Below are 9167 nucleotides of genomic sequence, written 5' to 3'. Positions count from 1 at the left end.
CGCCCGGAGCTCCACGGGCCTCGATGGTGCCACCTCGTCGTCTACCTCGCCGCCTCGACCTCGTCTTTGCCCATCGCCACCACGTCCGTCGACGCCCGAAGCACGACCTCGCCGGTGCCTCATCCCCACCGGCCTGCTTCCTTCTTGGTCGTCGTCTCCGACCACCACCCCGCGCCCCACTGCCCCAATCCCTGCATCCCGCAGTGAGCCCCGACTCCTCCTCCCCTCCTCTGTCTCACGCGCTCACCGCGGCCGGGTCGCGCCCTGGCCGCGCGCGGCGCTCCATCCGGCCGCGCCACTTCGCGCGCACCCCCGCTCCGCCTACGCTCGGGGTCGCGCCTCCCCCGCATGGCCTCGTTCGCCTCACGCATCCCTACTGGCCGCTCGTCGGCTCCCCGGACCGCCACCCCGTGTCCATCCCGTGGCGGCCCTGCTATTGCGCCGTGCCGGTGCGCCGCTCCGACCCCCTGCGCCGCTGCGGCCGCATGTCGCTGTGGCCACCGGTGCCCAGCGCCGTTTCCTCCCTATCGGCTTGAGCGGGTGCCCAGCGCCCGCTCCAGGCGCCCACTCGTGCCCGTTTCGCCCGACCCGTTAAGGCCCCTAGGCCAATGACAAGGGGCCCCGCCCCCAGAACGATTTTGTTAACAAAAAGAGAGAATAAAAAGAATGTTAGAATAAATAAATTATTAATTAATTAATTAGTTAATTAAGTTAATTAATCATGTTTAACTAATCTAATTAAAATAAATTAACCTAATCACTTAGTTAGTCTAATTAACCCGGTTTAGTTAAACCTGAGTCTATGACCAGTGGGATCCACGGGTCAGATTGACCAATCAATCCCTCTGTTGACTGCTGACATCATGCTGATGCAATAATACTATTTTTGAATTAATTTCATAATAATAATTTAGAAAATGATTTAAAACTTTAAAAATTAATATAAAATAAACCGTAGCTTGGATGGAAAAACTTTGTACGTGCAAGTAGCTCAGAACGACGAGACGAATCCAGATACGCAGCCTGTTCGTCCGCCACGCGTCCTTAGCATAGAGAACCTGCAACATTTCACCTCTGGTTCATCTGTCCGAAAACGCGAAACACTAGGAATACTTTCCCGGATGTTTCCCCCTTCGCTGGTACCACCTCCTACCGCGTTAGGGCACACCTAGCACCGTGTATTGCCATGTTACGCTTTGTGATGCTTTGATTGCTTTGTTATTTATTGTGTTCCCCCTCTGTTACTTCTTTTCGGTAGACCTCGAGACTGCCGACTAGCCCAGTTTAACTACGGAGTTGACGACCCCTCCTTGCCAGAGCAACCAGGCAAGCCCCCCTTGATCACCAGATATCACCTATTCTTCTCTATACTGCTTGCATTAGAGTAGTGTAGCATGTTACTGTTCGGTTACTCCTATTCTGTTGCATAGCCTGTCATTGTTGCTACAGTCATTGATACCTTACCTGCAATCCTAAATGCTTAGTATAGGATGCTAGTATATCATCATTGGCCCTACATTCTTGTCAGTCTGCCTTGCTATATTATTGGGCCGTGATCACTCGGGAGGTGATCACGGGTATATACTATACATACATATACTTTACAGATGGTGACTAAAGTCGGGTCAGCTCGTTGAGTACCCGCAGGTGATTCCGATGTGGGGGATGGAAGGACAGGTGGCTCCATCCCGGTAGAGGTGGGCCTGGGTTCCTGACGGCCCCCGACTGTTACTTTGTGGCGGAGCGACAGGGAAGGTTGAGGCCACCTAGGCGAGAGGTGGGCCTGACCCTGGTCGGTGTTCGCGGTTGCTTCATAATAACACGCTTAACGAGATCTTTGTATTTGATCTGAGTCTGGCCACTGGCCTATACGCACTAACCAACTACGAGGGAAAGATATGGTCACTCGACGTCGTGGTATCAGCCGAAGCCTTTGTGACGTCAGCGATTGAGCGGCGCGCGCCGGATTGGAACGTAAGCCTGCTCTTGTATTAAGGTGGCTAGTTCTGCTTCCGGTCGCATAGGCAACATGCAGGTGTGCAATGGGCGATGGGCCCAGACCCCTGCGCGCATAGGATTTAGACCGGCGTGCTGACCTCTCTATTGTGCCTAGGTGGGGCTGCGACGTGTTGATCTTCCGAGGCCGGGCATGACCCAGGAAAGTGTGTCCGGCCAAAGGGGATCGAGCGTGTTGGGTTATGTGGTGCACCCCTGCAGGGAAGTTTATCTATTCGAATAGCCGTGTCCCTCGGTAAAAGGACAACCCGGAGTTGTACCTTGACCTTATGACAACTAGAACCTGATACTTAATAAAACACACCCAGACAAGTTCCACAGACAACCCGGTGATCGCTTTTCCACAGGGAGACGAGGGGAGGATCGCCGGGGTAGGATTATGCTATGTGATGCTACTTGGAGGACTTTAATCTACTCTCTTCTACATGCTGCAAGACGGAGGCTGCCAGAAGCGTAGTCTTTGACAGGATTAGCTATCCCCCTCTTATTCTGGCATTCTGCAGTTCAGTCCATCGATATTGCCCCTTTACACATATACCCATGCATATGTAGTGTAGATCCTTGCTTGCAAGTACTTTGGATGAGTACTCACGGTTGCTTTTCTCCCTCTTTTCCCCCTTTCCCTTCTACCTGGTTTTCGCAACCAGATGTTGGAGCCCTGGAGCCAGACGCCACCATCGACGATGACTCCTACTACACTGGAGGTGCCTACTAATACGTGCAGGCTGCTGACGACGACCAGGAGTAACTTACGAGGATCCCAGGCAAGAGGCGTGCGCCTCTTTCGATCTGTATCTCAGTTTGTGCTAGCCTTCTTAAGGCAAACTTGTCTAACTTATGTCTGTACTCATATATTGTTGCTTCCGCTGACTCGTCTATGATCGAGCACTTGTATTCGAGCCCTCGAGGCCCATGGCTTGTATTATGATGCTTGTATGACTTATTTATGTTTTAGAGTTGTGTTGTGATATCTTCCTGTGAGTCCCTGATCTTGATCGTACACGTTTGCGTGCAGGATTAGTGTACAATTGAATCGGGGGCGTCACAAGTTGGTATCAGAGCCGACTGCCTGTAGGAATCCCCCTTCCATAGTCCTTGGCCGAAGTCGAGTCTAGTCAATTGCAAAACTTTTACTAACAGGGCTGTGTGGCTTACAGGCCCACGTAGCCATTGGGTGGTATTAGGATCTTTTACTCCTCGACCTTTACTCTGGGACTCTGATCTCTACTCTATTCGGGTTAAATGGTTTTGCTAACTCTAACTCTAGGTTCTCGTAACTATTTCTCCCGGAGGGCCCTCATTCCGGAAGATCACCTGCTTCGTTAGAAGATTCTAAGGATATCCCCCGATATTTTCCTGAGACCCTTGGGCTCATCGCCTTTGCAATTCACTGCCACCGGTATATCCCTATGGATATCTGCATGCACTTGTCATTCTTTTGATCATTCCTCGTCGCTCTTGTTGTTACAAGATGCCTCGAAATGTTCGCCGTTGACCCGAAAATCCTTGGAGTTTACTGGCTTGCAGTTTTATTTCGCATGAAAAGCCTTACGATTTTTTCTCACCTTTATCGAGGATCCATTCTCCTCAATTGTTCATGTGTCTCACAAAATTCTTTGGAATACTTTTCGATCTTTCGAAAATCCTCTGCAGCTTGTTATTCTTGAAATTCTTGCCTGCTTGCATTATGGCTAATTCCATATGACTAGTAGTCCTTGATAACATACCCTGTCTTAGTCGTTTTGAGCCTATTGATTCAATATGTGCGTACGCACGCAGTCATCATGTTACCCTTCTTAAAGTTATCTTTCCAATTCAGACGTCATTCCTGCCATGAGTTGGTTCTTGGCAATTCAAACCTTTATTGATTGTCCAACTAAGTGTTTTTCAACTTATCCATCCTTGATCAGAGTGTCTGCTTTTGATCCTTCGTTTTGGAAACCATAATTTCTTTCTATTTAAGCATCAGACTAATGAGGCGATTCTTGAATCTGATGCCTCTGCATTCTTTCTTCCTCTGAGTGAGTACCGATACTCACATTAGCTCCGTTGTGGATCGCCCGATCCATTGTTGGATTTTTTATCCGACAGTGTCCTTCATATTCAATCACCTTGTGAGTTCTTCCCCTCATACATAGTGCCTTTGGTAAATTGTATCCTCTACTTGGCCAACCATGCTCTGATTTCGAGCGTGTGTATTTACTATTGAACTTGTGGTATATGTTCCTAAGATGCCCCGATGGGTTGAACCTATGCCTTCCTTGATCTATGGGAATCTGAGAGTTTTCACGAGTCATATTCTTCTGGTATTTTGCTAGATAAAATTTCAATACTACAACTTCTTCGAAAGTGAGAAGTAAATGAAAGGTTATGCATTGTCGAAGTGGGAGTCGACCTTGAACCTTTGTGTTCATGCCCATGGATACGATGTAGATCCTATCATGGAAGCTTCTTGCAATAATAACTATTTCCTTGAAAATATGATCTGGATCTGTGAATTGAGCCTTTGCAATCATGGTTCCGACCATAATTTCTTCATTTGATTCCATTTCTCAGACAAGTAAAAGCGTTTGTCTTCTATAGATCAATACACCCCACTTCAACCTTTAATTTGATATGCCCTCGAGTATTATCTCCCTAGTATCACGAGGATATCATGCCATTGCACTACATCTTATGAATTTGTGCCGGAGTAATACCTTTCCCTATCATAGTCACTCCATGAGTTTCGGGTTGTCGTTAATCGAGAAAACCGAATAGTGAATCGAGTCCGCACTGCGATTCGACAACTCTTAGTAATCTTCATTACTTACGAGTTTGAACTTGATCACATAAACCCTAGCCTGCTCAGCTATATCATTATCGTGCCGATTTTAACTGTGCTACCTGGTCCTTATTCTCGGAGCACCACTTTCGACGATGAGCTAATCTTACGTCGATCTTCCTTGTCATATCATTTCTCCTTGAACAACAAACTTGATTTGAGTTTGTTTCCTACCAATGGTTCCAATAACCTTTCGCTTCATAATTTGTTTGACTTGATGTCATCGTCGATCGATTACATCTTCATGAAATCTCTTGACAAATGTGTCGTGATAATCATCAACATTCTAAACTCTTCCAGGATATCAATTGAATTCATGATGAGAAATACCATCCTTGCCCTCGATGAATTGTGTTATCATCAACCACTTTATTGCCTTCCGTTCAACACAAACTTGTTCGTGTTTGGTGTTATACCTTGAGTCAATTGCTATCCAACATTTGTTCTTCTTTACGTTGGAGTATTAACATCTGTTATGTCAAGAATGTCGTGAGAATTTCTCCAACTCTTGAGAATTCTTGATATATTATTACTTTTCGCCATCTCCGTTCATTCCTTGGTCCCTCCCTGTTGTTTCTAACTGGAATACCGACAACTGGACTATGATGTGTGAATTCAAAACTTCTAGCAACCCTATTGTTTGAAGTTAATGGTTGATATTTCATTCTTAGACCATTGGTTATCGAATCACCATTCTAACATTGATCATGCTACCTAAGTCCATATTTTGGGTGCACCTTTCAACCAATATTTTCCTCAAGCATACCTCATTATATCATTTGATCTGACAAATGTTATCTCTTTGTTCACATGATTGTGGAAATCCATCTTTTGGAAATCTCGATGAATTGTCATTTAGTTCATCAGCCACCCCCTCATCCTCTCCTTGGTTTAATGATGAACTCTGGTTTCAGAACTCGCTTCCCTAGATCATTTCCGAGAATCTCACAATGTCATCTCGTCAAATTGGGTTGCACCTTTTCTTCTCAGGCATCCTGAAGTTTGAGGTATCCTAACACCAATCAGATCTGAATCTCGGTCAGATATGATGGTTGGGACATATTTCCAAGAGTTATAACATTGGTCTCTACATAACCCGGTAAGGTGGTGTCTCTGCTTAGCACCCCTAGCCAGAGGACCTTTTGTTGTAGTTTCCTTTTTAGCAAGGTTAACCACTCTTCCATGAGGAAATTGAAAGACTTATTCTATATGTTGTTCTTGATGAATCCATTTTGTATCCAAGTCCGACCTTTGCTTGAAGACCATGTCAATGTTATCTCGAGGCATGTCTATGGTACTCTGATTTACAACAAGAACACTTATCCCAATGCTAATTGTTTCTTGCTCAATTATCCAAACACCGTTGTATCGGTAATGTCATGGAAATTTCTCTCCCCCTACCTAGAGGGTTTTCTACATTATATCCTGTCGCGAATATCATACTCTGTTTGTCCTTGGGAAGGAAATACCCCTGAAATATGTGTTTTAACACATTTTCCTTTCCATTGTTCTGTTTAATCTGATAATCATATTTTCCTTTCCATTGTTTGGTTTAACCTTCTTGTGATCTATATGATCTAAGCAGTAATATTCTCCTGCTTATGTAAACACCTTGTTGTGCCACTTTGTCTGTAAGACCCTGTTACTATTGTTGATGACATTCCGGTAAGTACCGATGGGTGATAACTTTGCCAATTGGTTCGCCTCGTTCAACGAGCAGGAAAATGGTTCTCTTTGTTCCCCGTCCTTGGTACCGACATTGTTGCCGGCACAGCTGACAAGCTATTCACTGACATGCCTCCCTATCACGGCTGTGCAAGATGTCACCACCCTTCCTACTTTTAACCCACATGGTGGGCCCATAATCCACAGTTCCACAAGATCGAAACCTAACTTCCCTGTACAACCCTGTTTCTAATGGTTATTCCTCACGCTTGGCTTCATATTTAATTCATGGGTCACCTTCCTAATGCTATATTCTGGTATCAGACGCAATACTTACTCTCGTTGCTCTGAACCCCTTTCTCACTCCGGTTCAGACTTCGAGCAACTATCTATCCGCGTGGAACCTCTTATTGTACCTTCATACCTTACTCTCGACATATTTTACTGGTTCAACTCGAGAGATACTCTTATGCTCATTCATGGGTTAACCCCAGATTGTTTCCCTCATAAGCATTCTGTCGTAGCCGAGCTGCCTCTTACCTATTCGTAAGTACGTTGGAGTTCCCGAAGAAAAGGACGACTTCACCATGATGACCTGAAACAGAGAAATAAAGACGTCAATGTAACGCATCGACCACTTCGAGAAGAGCAACCAAAGACGAGAAGAACCGTTAGAATTTCGTAACCAAAACTTTCCCCCTTACACCCCTCTTAAATCTCGGGACGAGATTTCTTGTAGTGGAGGAGAATACTGATGCCCAGATAATTAGGCTACAGTAATCCCGCGTTAATGATGCCACGTCACCTTGGTTACTGTTGCTAACCTTGTGTTAGTTCGAAATCGATTCGAATTCAAATTCAAAATCAATCAAACAATAAAAGTTTTCAAATATTAAAACTAAAATGTTCGGAGTGATCCAACTAATGCATAGGTAATTATGTTGGAGAAACCACACTTTTATAAAATGTTTAATTACTCTAAAATGATTTAAACAGTAGCAAATACAACTATTTAAATGCCTTTAGTATTTTACATTGGGCCAAAACTTTTTGCAGTAGTGGGTTGTTCTGAAACGTTATTTTTGGGGCTATAGTCATATTTTACTAAACTAAAATTAATATGTAACTAAAATAAAACAAAAAATAAAAATAAAAAATAAAAATAAAAAAAACAGTAAAACAAAACAATACAAAAAGAAAAAGAGGAATAGGAGAGAACCCCTCCCTGCGGGGCCGTGGCCCAGCTGGCCTCCAGGCCGCCTGACCGACCCACCTGGCCCAACCGGCTGGCCCATCCCCACTCCCTTAACCCCCCTGGTGCAGAAACCCTAGGCACCAACACCCCCACTACCCCACCCGCTCCCCCCTCTCCCCCGATTGGATCGAGATCGAGAGGAGGAGGCCGCCGCTCGCAGCCTCACCCTCGCCGCACGCCCGACGTCGTACCTCCCCGGATCCCGCCGCCGGAACGAATCGCCAACCCCGCCGCTCGACGCCCTGGTCACCTGGCCACCTCGCCACCGCCCGGAGCTCCACGGGCCTCGCCGGTGCCACCTCATCGTCTACCTCGCCGCCTCGACCTCGTCTTTGCCCATCTCCACCACGTCCGTCGCCGCCCGAAGCACGACCTCGCCGGTGCCTCATCCCCACCGGCCTGCTTCCTTCTTCGTCGTCGTCTCCGACCACCACCCCGCGCCCCACTGCCCCGATCCCTGCATCCTGCTGTGAGCCCCGACTCCTCCTCCCCTCCTCTGTCTCACGCGCTCACCGCGGCCGGGTCGCGCCCTGGCCGCACGCGGCGCTCCGTCCGGCCACGCCACTTCGCGCGCACCCCCGCTCCGCCTACGCTCGGGGTCGCGCCTCCCCTGCATGGCCTCGTTCGCCTCACGCGTCCCTACTGGCCGCTCGTCGGCTCCCCGGACCGCCACCCCGTGTCCATCCCACGGCGGCCCTGCTATTGCGCCGTGCCGGTGCGCCGCTCCGACCCCCTGCGCCGCTGCGGCCGCATGTCGCTGTGGCCGCCGGTGCCCAGTGTCGTTTCCTCCCTATCGGCCTGGTCGGGTGCCCAGCGCCCGCTCCAGGCGCCCACTCGCGCCCATTTCGCCCGACCCGTTAAGGCCCCTAGGCCAATGACAGGGGGCCCCGCCCCCAGAACGATTTTGTTAACAAAAAGAGAGAATAAAAAGAATGTTAGAATGAATAAATTATTAATTAATTAATTAGTTAATTAAGTTAATTAATCATGTTTAACTAATCTAATTAAAATAAATTAACCTAATCACTTAGTTAGTCTAATTAACCCGGTTTAGTTAAACCTGAGTCTATGACCAGTGGGACCCACGTGTCAGATTGACCAGTCAACCGCTCTGTTGACTACTGACGTCATGCTGACGTCTTTCTGATGCAATAATACTAATTTTGAATTAATTTAATAATAATAATTTAGAAAATGATTTAAAACTTTAAAAAATAATATAAAATAAACCGTAGCTCGGATGGGAAAACTTTGTACATGAAAGTAGCTCAGAACGACGAGACGAATCCAGATACGCAACCTGTTCGTCTACCACGCGTCCTTAGCATAGAGAACCTGCAACATTTCACCTCCGGTTCATCTGTCCGAAAACGCGAAACACCAGGAATACTTTCCTGAATGTTTCCC

Source organism: Triticum aestivum, chromosome 2B, assembly GCF_018294505.1.
Source record: "Triticum aestivum cultivar Chinese Spring chromosome 2B, IWGSC CS RefSeq v2.1, whole genome shotgun sequence".
Taxonomy (NCBI): domain Eukaryota; kingdom Viridiplantae; phylum Streptophyta; class Magnoliopsida; order Poales; family Poaceae; genus Triticum; species Triticum aestivum.
Note: the sequence above shows the minus strand (reverse complement) of the source record.